The sequence below is a fragment of the Pelobates fuscus genome, chromosome 2 (genome assembly GCF_036172605.1).
Source record: "Pelobates fuscus isolate aPelFus1 chromosome 2, aPelFus1.pri, whole genome shotgun sequence".
NCBI lineage: Eukaryota > Metazoa > Chordata > Amphibia > Anura > Pelobatidae > Pelobates > Pelobates fuscus.
In genome coordinates, this window is record NC_086318.1 from 400264979 (window position 1) to 400280561 (window position 15583).

The window sequence follows — 15583 nt, forward strand, 5'->3', positions numbered from 1 at the left end:
AGTGAGTGCCTCAGATTTCTTCTTTTATACTAGGGGACACTGAGACACTAGGAGCCATTGGGAGACTAGGGGACTTTGGGAGACTAGGAAACACTGACACACTAGGGACACTGGCACACTACAGACACTGAGAGACATCAGGGACACATGGGGATACTGAGATACTAGGGACACTGGCTGGGAGACATGGGGAGTGTCCCATGTCTCCTAGGTCTCAAAGTCGCCCTGTGTCCCAATGTCTCCCTGTGTCCCCCAGTGTCTCCATGTCTCTCAGTGTCCCCTAGTGTCTCAGTGTCCCCTAGTGTCTCAGTGTCCCCTAGTGTCTCAGTGTCCCCATGTCGCCCAGTGTCCCCTAGTGTTTGTATCCTCATGTCTCCCAGTGTCCCTTAGAGTCTGTGTCCCCATGTCTCCCAGTGTCCCGATGTCATGAAAGACATGGGGACACATGGGAACACTGGGAGACATGGGGCCACTGAGACACTAGGGACAGTGGCTGGGAGACATGGGGACACACACTAGGGGCCACTGGGAGACATGGGGCCACTGTGTCCCTAGTGTCTCAGGGTCCCCATATTCCCCAGTGTCCCAATGTCTCAGCGTCCCCATGTCTCGGAGCTGCTGTCTGGACTCTCTGTGCAGAGCTGCTCCCTCGCAGATCAGTGAGTAGAGAGAGGCAGTGAGGGAGAAGCCGTAACTTCTTATCACTGCCTATCTCCACACAAACAGCGACCCCTACTGTCCATCGCTGGTATTGCAGAATAATCTCTGTTTATACTGAGACAGACATTTGTATTGTCGGTATTACTGCAATACCGGCACCGGCTAAGCAGCCTCAAATACCTGAGAAATACCTGGCAACCCTAAGAGTAGTGTGTAAAAAAAAAAAATGTAAAAAAAAAAAAAAGTTAATTTTTTATTTTTTTATTTTTTTTCTTTAAATCAATGGGCCTATTCCATGGGCCTGGGCCTGGAGCTGCAGCTCCATCAGCCCCTATGTTAATCCGGCCCTGATAAAGAGATAAAAAGACATCCATTATGCATTAATGCATAGTGAAAGGCATTTTTAAAATAAACTTATACTTGTATGCAAATGGATGGGCATCTATATATATTAATTTTCTAATGGAAACAAAGTTAACACTCTGCATAATAAAAGTAAACTCAACAAATTTTGCAAATTTTATAGCACAATTATTTATCTGCTGTTTTCAAAGGGACTCTCTCTAAGCACCAAAACATATTTAGCTTAATCAAGTGTTGTATAGACCATGCCCCTGTAGCCTCACTGCTCAATTCTCTGCCATTTAGGGGTTAAATCAATTTGTTTAATCAGCCATAGCCATAAATATTAATGAATAACTCTGAGAAGATTAGGAACATACAGTGCATTAGCATTAGAGATGTCGTATCCACTTTTTTTTCATAGACACAGATCACATGCATCAACTGATGGGCTACATTTGGAAGGTGCTGCTCTACGGTATGTAGAAGGTTAATCCTGCAGATAGTAAATTGGGTGATAAATCAATCAGAATCTGTGATTAAGTCCTGTTATGAATGAAGCTTTAGATGATCTAATGGTGCAAAGTCTGCATTTCTACTAAGTTATGAATGAAAGAAACACTTTTCAGCTGTACTTAGTTTATCTGAGTGCTTTTTTTTATGCTTCAATCAGAGACAAGGGGGGGGGGAGGGTAAATCCTCTATTAATAAACTTTAAACTACACCCTCTAATATCATGTAATAACACTGTATTGTGAAGAATTCATTAAAAGACAAAATACCTTGTAGCAGACTGTCCCAGCCCCTCAGACCCAACGCTTTTCGTGCACTAACGCATATGCAATGATTGGTCAGAGGCAACCTAATAATATTATGGAACCTGAATATTCTGTAAAGCAAAAAAACAGGGTGCAGGAGTATACTGAGAACAGAGAGCAGCTGAAATAGCCATCCCTTCGGTGGGTCCCCGCTCAGATCTCAAGATGGTTTTAACTCCTCTTGTGCCATTACAGAGAGAACACATCTGAAGCATGTCAGACTGGTCCCACCCGTACGGGCAGTCCAGATCTGAAATGCCAGCAAGTTCCCTCTGCACGAGAGACACAGCAACCCCAGACGATCGTTTCAGCCCTGTTAGGCATCATCAGTGAGGCATAGCTGATATCTCTCTAGGCACCGTGTCCACGTCTGGATTACCCTGTAAACTTATGAAGAGCAAAAAAACGGGGGCGCTAGATTATACTTAGAATGGACATTAGCTCAATTAGCCTGCCCTTCTGTGGGTCCCCGTTTAGATCTCAAGCTGGTTTTAGCTCATCTTGTGCCATTACAGAGAGAACATATCTGAAGCATATCAGACTGGTCCCACATGTACGGGCAATCCAGATCCGAAATGCCAGCAAGTTCTCTCTGGAAGAGAGACTGAATATTCTGTAAGGAAAAAAATCCTAAAGCACAAATTGAAAGAATGTTGTGTTATTAAGTACAAATTGACTGCACGGCCACACTTTTGCATATGTCGCATTTGTTTTATATTTTCAGTCAGTTACATTTAGCAAATAAATAGTAACTTCAGATAAAAAAAATCACAGATATATATTGAGTTTGTGATTGCAGCTTTTTTTTTTTTAAAACCTTTTTTCACTTCTTTTTGTCAGTAGTGTTCAAGTTTGTGCTTACAACTTTACCTGTACTAAGAACTTAGATACATTTTGTAAAGAATGCTTGGTGAGTGTATTTTCTAGCGAATCCATAACTATATGTCTTAAGTGCTATGTAAGCTTTTCTCCAATTAAATCCATTAACATTTACGACCAAAAAACATAACGCAGCATGGCTCGTTCAATGACTATTAAAAAATATTATATATGATTAAGTTGCTTTTAAGAGCAATTTTTGTTTGTAAGGAAACTGTGTACCAAAAAAAAAAAAATGAGATACTCAAAGTAACCAAAGTACCATTAGCAATAAATAATTTCTTGCACCACTGTCATTTTGTAGCAGTGTTACTGTTCCCTATCAGCACTACAGTCTACAGAAATTTAAGGAAAAGACAATACTTGGTCATACATTAAGTAAAAAAAGGATTCCCATTATATGGGTGCTGCATACATAAGCAGCAAATGTTTTCAGGCCAAAACACCTTCCTCAGAGCAAATGCCCACCTTTGCTTTTAGGGATACCAGAAGAAAGTTCTAATAAAGTGCTGGAAAAAACTTATTTTTTACAGAATATCATGGTGTAGCATGGTGTAGTGGCAGACTGCTTGTCAAAGTAACAAACACTAATAGGACATGGTGTCAAGGATATGCAGCCGGTCTTTGGTTGAGATAATGGGAATATATCAGAAACAACCCCTATAATTGTTAGGTGAGCATTAATTCTGACCTAACAAGTGTTAAGCAGTAAAGATGTTTTCACGCTGTGAGGAGTTATGGAAAGGGCTCCTAATGAAAGGGCTATTGTAAACAATAGCCGGTAATATGGGTTTAACACCAAGGTGATGGTAAATAATATGACAAGAATTTGACCAAAATGTATGTATAGTAATAAGTGCGGTATTATAAATGTATGTATAGCAATAACTGCTGTATCATAAATTAATCCAATCTAGAACGACACTATTTCACAGTAAGGTTTGACTCAAATACGGGAGTAACACAAATATAAAGATATACACGGGTTTAAAGATATACGGAAAAAGGATACAAATTAAGAAAACACAGAGAGACAGTAGTGAGAAATAAGAAAAGACCTCAGAGAGGTACATTGATAAAATATAAATCCACACGGGGATATAATTTTCGGAAAATGGGATAGGATTGGAAATTGCTGCTAGGGTAGTTTTATATCACATATGCTGTTACTACATATACTTGCACTAGGAGGCCAATTTCCTGTAGACCAATAAGAAGGGGTATACTTAGAAACACACTGAAAGAACGACATAATGCAAAGAAAAAAACACAGTGTATATATACTTCAAATAGAAGATATGATGTAGTCTCATTAATATATTAATGTGAGAAGTCGATATGGTTTAAATGATATAAACGATTTATGTCCTTAAAGGGAATTTTTTTTTTTTTTTTTTTTTTTTTTCTCTTGGGTGTAATAGGATATGGTGTTAAGGATATGTAGGTGGTCTTTGGTTGAGACAATGGAAATATATCAGAAATAACCCCTATAATTGTTAGGTGAGCATTGATTCTGACCTAGCAAGTGTTAAGTGGTAAAGATTTTCTCACGTTTTGAGGAGTATATGGAAAGGGCTCCAAATTAAAGGGCTGTTATAAATAATAGCCGGTAATATGGGTTTTAACACTAAGGTGATGGTAAACAATTTGACAAGAAATTGAACAAAATGTATGTATAGTAATAATTGCTGTATCATAATTTAATTTAGAATGACACTCAAGTACGGGAGAAACACAAATATAATGACACACATGGGATTAAAGATACATGGAAAAAGGATATAACTTAAAATAATAATAAAGAGATACAGTAGTGAGAAATAAGAAAAGACCTCAGTGAGGTACATTGATAAAATATAAATCCACATGGGGATATAATTTTCGGTAAATGGGATAGGATTGGAAATTGTAGCTAAGGTAGTATTATATCACATAAATTGTTACCTCATATACTTGCACTAGGAGGACAATTGTCTGTAGACCAATAAGAAGGGGTATACTTAGACACACATTGAAACAACGATATAGCGCAAAGAAGAAAAAAAAAAAAAGAAAAAAGAAACACAGTGTAGATATACTTTTAATAGTTGATATGAAGTAGTCTCATTAATATATTAATGTGAAAAGTTGATTTGGTTTAAATGATATAAATGATTTATGTTCTTAAAGGGAAATTTTTTTTTTTTTTTTTTTCTCTCTCTCTCTCTACCCTTCGAAGCGATAAAGTGGTGTCCTCTAAGGCGTTTTTTTTTCTGGGCCCGGTGGTAGGCCCGCCCCTCTTGGTGTAGTGATACTACATTGTTGACGTTGATTTCTATTACTATCGGAAATCTACAGTTAAAATAGAGCAGAAAGAACCACCTTCTCTCTAAATCTAGCTGTATGTTGGATGACCATGTTGGATCTTTTTCGATCCAATTTTAATGTGATGGAGTTTCTTGTTGTCTGTTTTTTTTTTTTTTTTATGTTTGTTTATGTTATTCCACGCTCAGAGCTTTCCAATTCATGGACAAAGCAATGGCAAAAAATGACAAGAGTACTTCTATGTGTGGTGACTGGGGGTCTGAATATAATTACACCTGTTTAATTTTCTGTAGACACAGATGTTAAAATTTTTATCTTTAAATGTTCAAGGTTTAAACACGAATAAAAAAAGGAGTAGATTATATGATACCCTTAGTGAACATAATATTCAAGTGGCATTCTTACAGGAAACTCACTGGTTGCAAGATCTTAAACAAAGATGGGGCGGGGTTAAATTTACCAATATTGTACACGCTTCTTTAAGAGACAAGAAAAAAAGAGGAGTTGCAGTCGTCTTTAATAGTAATATTGAATTGGTAATTGAATATATTGAACTAGACCAAGAAGCTAGATATATAATTATTGTATGCGTAATGGATAAAAAGACCTATACCTTAGTAAATGTTTATTTACCGAATGTTGACCCTATGTCAAAATTTGCATCAATAATGGATAGAGTGGACAAAGTATCTAAGGGGTATCTAATAATAGCAGGAGATTTTAACTGTGTGGGAGATCCCATAATGGATAAAACTTATATCTCTGCTACTACAAACGATAAAAGAACTGCTAAACAAGCTAAGAAATTAAAAAATATTTGTAAACAATATAACCTTCATGACATATGGAGATTATTACATCCAACGGATAAAGACTATTCCCATCAATCTTGCGTGCATGGCTCATACGCTCGTATTGATTTTTGTTTATTAGAGGCCAACGTGATACCCTTATGTAAATCAAGTGAAATTAAAGAGAGTCTATGGTCGGATCATAGCCTTATTTTACTAGACTTTGGTAACAAATCCACAAGGGGGTATAATACTTGGAGACTGAATGACGCCCTCATAAATGACCCGAAGAACAAGGAAGAAATAACCCAATTATTAAAATTTTTTTGGTTAGAAAACAACTCATCCGATACTTCGCCTGCAAACAATTGGTGCACACATAAATCAGTTATGCGTGGCTACCTAATTAAATTAGCACATATAATGAGGTCCAAAAATGGGAAGACCCTAACTGATTTATATATTGAGTTTTATAATTTATCTAAACTAAACAAACAAAATCCCGCCGCAGAAACAAAAACTAGGTTAAATGGGTTACAAAAACAAATTAATCTTAAAGTGGAACAAAAAATTCAATTAAATATCCATAAACTAAGATTAAAAAATTACTATACTGGTAATAGAGCCAATAAGAACTTATCTAAAAGACTACGAAATCAGTATGCAAAAAACAGGGTGGAACAACTGACTGATGGCCAAAAGATCTATTCGACACCGGCTGAAATAGGAGACAGATTTAACCAATTCTATGAAGATTTGTATAATCTTAAATTGTCGCCCAATCAAAAAGATATACAAAACTATCTTGCCGAAACCCAGATCCCAAAAGTTACATCGCAGGATCTACTAATGTTAAATAGGATCATCTCGGCTGATGAAGTCAAATTTCAAATAAATAGACTTCCTACTAACAAAACTCCGGGCCCCGATGGCTTCACGAATAAATATTATAAACAAATGCAGTCCCTATTAATTAATCCTCTAACAGAAATGTTCAATCAAATAGCTCTAAACAAATCTTTTCCAACTGAATTACTACAGGCCAATATTGTTCCGATATTGAAACCTGATAAACCCAGTCACAATCCTAGTAACTACAGACCTATAGCCTTGATTAATGTGGACATGAAGATCTACGCGGCCATTATTGCCGATAGAATTAAGTCTATTGTGGCGACGCTGATCCATCCAGATCAGATAGGGTTTGTGCCAGGTAGGCAAGTATCCAACAATATTAGGAGAATAATTGATACTTTGGACTGGGCTAATAGAAATGGGAGGCCCTTCCTGGCCCTGTCGTTGGATGCTGAGAAAGCTTTCGACAGGGTCGGGTGGGGCTACCTCAGTGAACTCCTTATTGCTTTTGGATTCACTGGCTGGATACATAACGCCATTATGGCCCTATACTCCTCCCCCACTGCTAGAACGGTGGGTCCAAATATTACGGCAGGGTGGTTTGCACTCAAAAATGGTACACGACAGGGTTGTCCTCTTTCCCCCCTGCTGTATATATTGTCTATTGAGCCTTTGGCAATTAATATTAGGAATAATCCCCTAATCCAAGGTGTCCAAACGAACTTGATGGATATTAAGATATCATTATATGCGGATGATGCGTTACTCACTCTTACATCTCCAGAGTCCTCTTTAAAAATGCTAATGAAGGAAATTAAAAGGTACTCCAATTTGTCGAACTTTAAATTAAATGTAACTAAAACCACAGCAATGTTTTTGAATTTCGATAGTGATCTGGTAAACATCTTAACCCATTCTTATCAATTTATATGGACTGATGTGGAATTAAACTATCTGGGACTACTCATAACCGCCAATGTGACAGACATAATGGAGAGGAATATAATGTTTTCCATGAGAAAGATGAATTTCAAACTTAAAAGATGGAAAAATTTAGAAACTTCCTGGCAAGGTAAAATTAATATTATTAATTCATATATCTTGCCTAAATGGCTATTTATGTTCTCTATGATGCCACTTAAAATACCGGGGCCTTGGTTGGCTATGATCCAAGCCAGTTTTAACAATTTTATTTGGAATAACAAAAAACCCAGAATCGCTCAAAAAATCTTAACTAAAAAATTGTCTAATGGTGGATTAAATTACCCTAGTATTACCAATAGTTATTACGCAAATATCATTAGACATATCTATCTTCTTCAGGACCCAGTGCAGGTCCTCGAACCATGGTATATTTTAGAGTCTGAAATGGTGCAAACTGACACATTGCAATTTGCGATGTGGACAGTTACAAATAATTCTTTAACCAATATGTTTAAGAAATCTACGATACTATTTCAAATTTTGGAAGAGTGGATAAAAATTAAGAAAAAACTAAGCCTAACGAATAAGATACCTAAGACATGCACATTAGATATATTGCAAAGCCTTATAAAAGATCTTTCTCTAAAGAACTGGGCTAACGCAGATAAAATTAAGATATTACAAATTATGCAAGGCGATAACATTTTGTCATTTCAGTCCTTAAACGATACTTTTCACATTCCATCTAGAGAAATTTTCACATATTTGCGGATAAAAAACTTTATACACAAAAACGTGCTCAAATCGACGTCCATTTTTGCTAAAAATTTGGAATTTATGTTTAAGTTGCAACCTATTAAAAAGAGCATGTCTGCTGCATCAGCAATGTTGGAATCCCTTAAGGAGTCTCCCTATAGAGTGATCAAGGTGTGGGAACTAGACTTGAAAGTGCAAATCTCGATAGAGGACTGGAACTCTTCTTTAACGCGGGTAAATAAATATATCCACTGTTTAAATCTGTCAGAATGCCACTTCAAAGTTCTCTACAGATGGTATTATACACCTGTTAGAGTAGCCAAAATGTTTCATTCTGTCGAGCCAACTTGTTGGAGATGTGGAAGCCATATAGGCACCTATATACATATTTGGTGGTCATGTCCAGTTGTTAAAGTTCTGTGGTCCTGGGCCTTCAATATTTTTACATCTATGTCCGTAGATAGAATTCCGGAGAATGCCGCTTCGGCTCTTATACATTTGAATTTGCCTTTTGACTCTCAAAAAGAGATATGTCTGGCTATTCATTGTTTAGTCGCTGTTAAAATTATTATTGCGAGAAATTGGAAAATATCTAAGCCGTTTAATAAACGATTACTGATAGAACAAGTAAGGCATCAAATATCAATGGAATATGAAATGATCAAAAACGCGAATGCTACTTCTAGAAAAAACAATTGGTATAGGGAATGGTTAGATAAGTACAGTTCACTATTTGGATAACTACCCCATAGAGGGTTATCTTTCAATGCGATTTATACGAGACATATAGATATCTGTTGAAATAGAGAAAGATCGCTTGAACTGAAAATAGAAGTCAACAACCCCACTATAGGGAGAAAAGAACATATTTTGATTATGTGCTCTGAGCCGGTGGATTTTTTTTTTTTTTTTTTTTTTTTTTTGTGCCTTATTGTTGTTATCGTTGTTTTTGTTGCTATGTTAGTATTGATATGCCGGATTATGAGTGAACACTATCTGTATGTTATGCATGTTAAACATAAAAGATCTATGTATTTATTGGATAGATGTGCATATATGCTAAGTATTAATTCCTGCATATCTGATGTATGTCAAAAAAAAATGAAAAAATGTTTGTCTAATAAAGATTTATTAAAAAAAAAAAAACAAAGTAACAAACACTATGTTTATTACATCTAAAGTGGTTCATTCATTATATCATCTGAAGTTCACTCATAACAGGACTTAATCACAGATTGATTCCGATTTACTATCTGCAAGATTAACCTTTTACGTACTGTAAAGCAGCACCTTCCAAATGTTGCCTATCAGTTGTCAGGCTAACATATCACCAAACCACATTCTGGCTCTGCCTATCCAAAATCCCTTCCTGTTCTGATTTAACACATTCCAAATTTTGCGTATGTATTCTATATAAATATACAGGTCTAATTGTTTAGGTGCTATATGACTTAAAAGTGCTCTAGCTGTTAGTCAGTAATATAGACTCACATTTGTAGGAGCTGTTACAAACTGCTATTTGTAACTGGCCCTTTAAATGAGAAATTGCCCTGCTTCCCTGGATTGTGGAGAAGCCTTTTGGCCAGCCTCCTCCCGCACGACTATGGCCCTGGGAGATTGGGCCCTTTAAAACCAGTATTCGGCCATAGTGTATGTCACTTATTCTGGCCCTTTAAATCCTGTGGGGAAGGATGGGTACTTTTTATATGGCACTTCGGATACAGTCGAAGTGCCGAAGTTGTCGAAGTGGCCGCCATTCGACAAAGGAACATGTGGCGGAGGCCATTTTAATTTAGTCGAACACGGTCAGCGGCGTATGGAACTAAAATCGGCTACGCAAATACACAAACACCGCTGACCCTTACCGTCGCCTTCACTTCGACGCTTCGGTTAAAGTCGAAGTACGTTCGACAATTCGAACCCCCTGTTGCACGGTGCTATTTGCACGAACAGACCCGTTCGTGCATTCGAAGGGGACGTAGCCGTTTTTCTGCAGGTAATTGACCGACCGCACAGCCCAAATCTATGAAACTGTTTTGGGCAGGAAAATGTACTTGCGGTCGGTCATAAAGGACTTCCACCTAACTTTTTATCCACTGCAGGGATTGGTATGACTTTTGAGAGTGTTTATGTTTAAAGTATGCTGATTAATAATATGTCATTTTTATGAAGATTTGATGTATGGTTTTACAGGGTATGTGTTACAGGGTATGTGTAAAAACTGTATTTTTACTGTCTGTGATAATTATGTTAATCCCTTGTGTAACATAATTATATCACAGGCAGAGGGGAGGATTTTGTGTGTAATTGCTGGGAGTGTTTTCGGATATGTACGTGTATGATTGGTTGTTTTGTAACGCCCTGTGGGTGGTCCTATCCAAGGGGATCCTGCATAAAAGAAGGTTCTTTTGGTGCCAATAAACAGAATTACTTGACCCTCTAACTTGCAGCCTTGACTCATGTTTGTGAGGGACAGCTATAATCACTACAGGGATTGCTATGCTCTTCATACTCCCTTAGCTACTGAGCTCTTGTAAGAGCTCTTGTTCCTGATCCTGCTTCGCTCTACAGAAGGAAGAGGTTCACCTACTGGAACCTGGAGCCTGGTCATAGGTCCAGGGCGCAGAGCAGACGGCGAGATACCAGCCCAGCAGCGGTGGTTTGTGGAGTCTGCAGTACTTATGGTGGCTAAACAGTAGTTATGGTGTCTATGGTGTTGATGGTCCTTTGGTGAGCGCTAGGAGCATCCTTTTCTACGGTCCAACTTCCAGCCAGCCTGGAGGCAACTGTAACAGGAGCCTTTAAGGAATCAGGCTCCAAAAAAGTTGGCTTTTGTGTCTTTAACGGCGGCACACTGCCTTCTTGAATAGCTGTGCAACATACTCCACCAAAGGAAACAAAAAGTAGCGACAAAGGAGACCACCCTGGTTTTAATAAAAACACAATGGCATACACTTATAATAAGGGCATGTGCTCACCTGGTTTGGAGCAAGTAGCATACTCATTCCAAGTATTACTAGCATGGTGTTGAATAGGGCAACAAGAGCAAGCTAATGAGGAAAAAAATCTTCTTTTTGTAAGCTTGCATAGTGGTGGCCGGGATAAAACAAATAGCATATATAATTCCCTTAAGCTGTCCTTCCTCAGAATCATCTTCTCACCTCCATGCTTCTTCAGCTCCTAGTGACTTCATCTGGATATTTGCTCCTTGCAAAGCATTTATTTTGTAAGAGCCATTTTATATAAAGGTATTATGTTTTAAAGTGGTACACAATGTTGGCACTTTTTCTCCACATTTAAGTGTGTCCAAATGACAAAATACAAAGATCAGTAGTGGATTACTCTTAGTTAGGAGACATATGTCATATCCTAAGATCTTGTCAGTGTAATCTAAAGAAAAGTTTAGCCACTGGCAAATACAGTTAAGTTCTTCGACAGATTTGGAGTGTAAAGATTTAGGGCCATACTCTATATCCTCCTCCTCCTCGTCAGTAAATTCTTCAAAGGATTCCAGCTCAGATTCTGATGAGGGAGAAGAGGATTCAGCTCTTGGAGGAGTTTTTTGGGGGGCTTTTAAGAAGCCTTGAAGCCTTCAGCTATGGCTTGGGATATCCAGGTTTTAAGTTCTTCTTGAGGGGAACTTTTCCTGGGCTGGATGTCTGTCACTTCTGACATACAGGTGATGCATAGGTTTTTATCCTCTAGAGCAGTCTTATTGCAGGCCAAGGAACGATTAGATTTTTCCTTGTGTTTCCTGGGAGATCTATCCTGGGTCATGCTTGGGCTGCAAAAAAAGAAGGGCCATGTAAATAACTATGGGGCCCTTATGGCACTCTTTGATTCCCCTATGCATAAAACTTTTGCTCACCTATGTTTCTTTGAACCTGAGCGGTGGGAGGCAGAAGGAAATGACATCTAAAAAAAAAGGAGTGAAGAATTTTATCTCAAGGAAAATTTTTATTTCCTTAGGAATATTATTGAAAATGGAGGTAAAGCAATAATTCTTACCTTAAGGCAAGAAGAAAAAGGCACTAGCAGTACCAAATTATGTTTTGACCCATGGTACACATGGGAAGGTGGCCAAAAAAAGAAAATTGTTAAATTATAATTTTAACCTCTCTGTCAGGTTATGGAAAGGAAACAAAGACTGAGGTATGGAAGGAGGGGGGGACCTTTTATGCCTCCATTCTCTTTCTCCCTCTTTTTTACTGGTTAATCCTGATTTTTTTTTTTGTACACACATTCAAGGGGTAATGTCAGGTTGTTTTAATAGGGAAGTGTATAGGCTCTTATTCCTATTCTTAAAATATATTCTTCGATATACTAAATACTTCTATATACAATGAAAATTATTAAAATATGCCATACTGAGAGAACACACACACACACACAAAATATTGCAGTGTTCCATTAAGATTCTGAATGTACTTGGCTTTATAATTCCCAGTGAGCCTTTACAAAACAGCGATACTCTCGTGTTGAGAGGGTATTGGATTTTCTTAGTAGAATGTTGTTCCTCACTCCCCCTCCCAATGTGCTTTTTGTTTTTGGGGCTTCTGCACAAATGCTTACATATGATATCAGATGATCAAACGTGCACAAGTAAAGCTTCTTTCATTCACTTCTAAAGGGGCAATTTTTTTATTTAATTTTTAATATAAACAAATTTTATAACATATGTATTGTGTTACTTAGGCTGTGTTTGATTAAATTCATCAACTGTATTTTAAAACCAAACCAAACTAAACTAAATGCTTTCGCATGATTTCTAACAACCCAGAGCCAGTCATGGCAACAGATTTGCAGCATCACGGGATACATCCAAAATTTTGAACTCAAAGGAATTTCCTATAAACTTATAAAGCATTTTGCATATGCCGAATTAAACGGCATCATCAGTACAAAGCTGCCCAACTTTTTGTAATAACAGACAGGCAATCTGAGGGCAATCTGATTACAAATAAAGTTGCATTAAAACTGGACTTTGAGTCCAAGGGATCACCTTCATTTTTGTCAAATCATTAATAGAAAACAGGGTGACAAAATCCAAACACCCCACCACAACCACCAAAATGATCTATAAAATAGAATGTCCATTAAGATTGTATAAAGCTGACAATGATAAGTCTGCAGAATAGGTTATGCTGGTATATCGTCTTTTGGGATGAGGTGAGGATGACCGCACAAATGCATTGGGTCCACAAGGGGCTCTGTAATCCGAGATGGTGATTACTTGAGTTTTTGTGGTGTGGCAAGGATTTGAATCTAAAAGGCCATTTCACATTTGCTACTTATAGTCAATTGAGAATGCCACTTTGCATTTTTTTTTCTAAGTCCCAATGTAATTTTCACTGGTGTGGAGGTGAGGTGACCAAAGCAGAGCAGATAGGGACATATACTTAGTTTTAAATTGTCCCTTTTTTAGCACCACCATCTTATTGCCAACACCTAGGATAAATCATTACAGTCTATGGAGGATCCTGTGAGAGCATGGGATCTTTCACAGACAATCTCACAGAAAGTGTCATAGTCATCTATTGCACAACACAACATATAATGCCTGTTCACAGTGGCAGCAGATAATTCTGCTTTTGCCACAGCTTACTTCATCCTACGTATATCCTCTGGTTGCATTGGATTTTCAAAGGATTTTAAAAAAGCTTTTATAATAATAATTAAACACTGAGCAGCCACAACATTTAAAACACCTGCCTAATGTCATGTAGCCCCCCCCCCCCTAGTGCTGCCAAAACAGCTCTGATGCAGCAAGACATGGACTACAGTAGACCTTTAAAACATCTGGCACCAAGACGTTAACATCAGATCCTTTAAGTCCTGCAGGTTGCGAGGTGGGGACTCCATGGATTGGATTTGTTGTTCCAGCACAGCCCACAGATGTTTAATTGATATCTGGGGAATTTGGAGGCCAAGGCAACACCTTGAATTCTTTGTCATGTTCCTTAAACCTTCCATTATCCTGCTGTAAGCAACCACTGCCATCAGGTACACCATTGCCATGAACGGATGTACATGGTCTACAACAATCTCTAGGTAGGTGGTACGTGTCAAAGTAACATCCACGTGAATTCCAGGACCCAAGGATTCCCGGCAGAACATAACACTGCTTCCGCTGGCCTGCCTTCTTCCCATTGTGCTGTCATCTCTTCCCTAGGTAAACTTCACACACACACCCAACCATTCACCTGATCTAAAAGAAAATGTGCTGCATCAGACCAGGCAAACTTCTTTCAATCATTCATGGTCCAGTTCTGACGCTCATGTTCCCATTTAAGGCACTTTCGTCGATGGACAGGGTCATCATGGGTACACTGAAAAGTCTTGGGCTACCCAACCTTTTACAGAAACCTGTGATGCACTGTGTGTTCTAAAACATTTCTATCATGGCCAGCATTATGTTTTTCAGCAATTTCAGATACAGTAACTCTTCTGTGTGATAGGACCATATGGGCTAGCCTTCGCTCCCCACGTACATTAATGAGATTTGGCATCCATGACCCTGATGCTGGTTCACTGGATGTTCTTCTTTGCACCACTTTTGATAGGTACTAACCCCTACCTACCTACCGGGAACACCCCGCAATACTTACTTTATTGAAGATGCTCTGACCAAGTTGTCTAGTCACCACTATATTTTCAATGTCACATAGAATTTTTTGCTTGCACGTTTATTCTGCTTCCAACACATGAAATTCAAGAACTGACTGCTCACTTGCTGCTAAGTATATCCCAACCATTGATAGGTGTCATTGTAATGATATTATCCATGTCATTCACTTCACCCACAAGGTAGTTGTAACGGAACCGCTGGCCCCCTGACCGGGTACCTTCCGTTGATGGATGCTCCTAGTGCTTCCCTGGGGAGTATAGTGATTATAGCCATCCCCAGAGTGTAGTTCTCCATTCCCGAAACATGAGCCGAAACTTCATTAAGGTCCAAGATGATCTGAACTTTTAATGACCACACACTGGCTTTTATGCAAGTCCCCATGCAAGGGGACATCCCACAGGGTGGGACACAGAACAACCAATCATGTACAGGAAAACCGTAAAACACACCCAGCACCAACATACAATCCCTCCCCTCTGCCTGTGATATAACTACTGAACACAATGGGCTAATGTAATTTATCACAGACAGGAAAAATACACTTTTTATACATACACTGTAACTTTAAAAATATGCATCATATTCACATACATATTCAGAATCAGCATACTTTAAATATAAACATC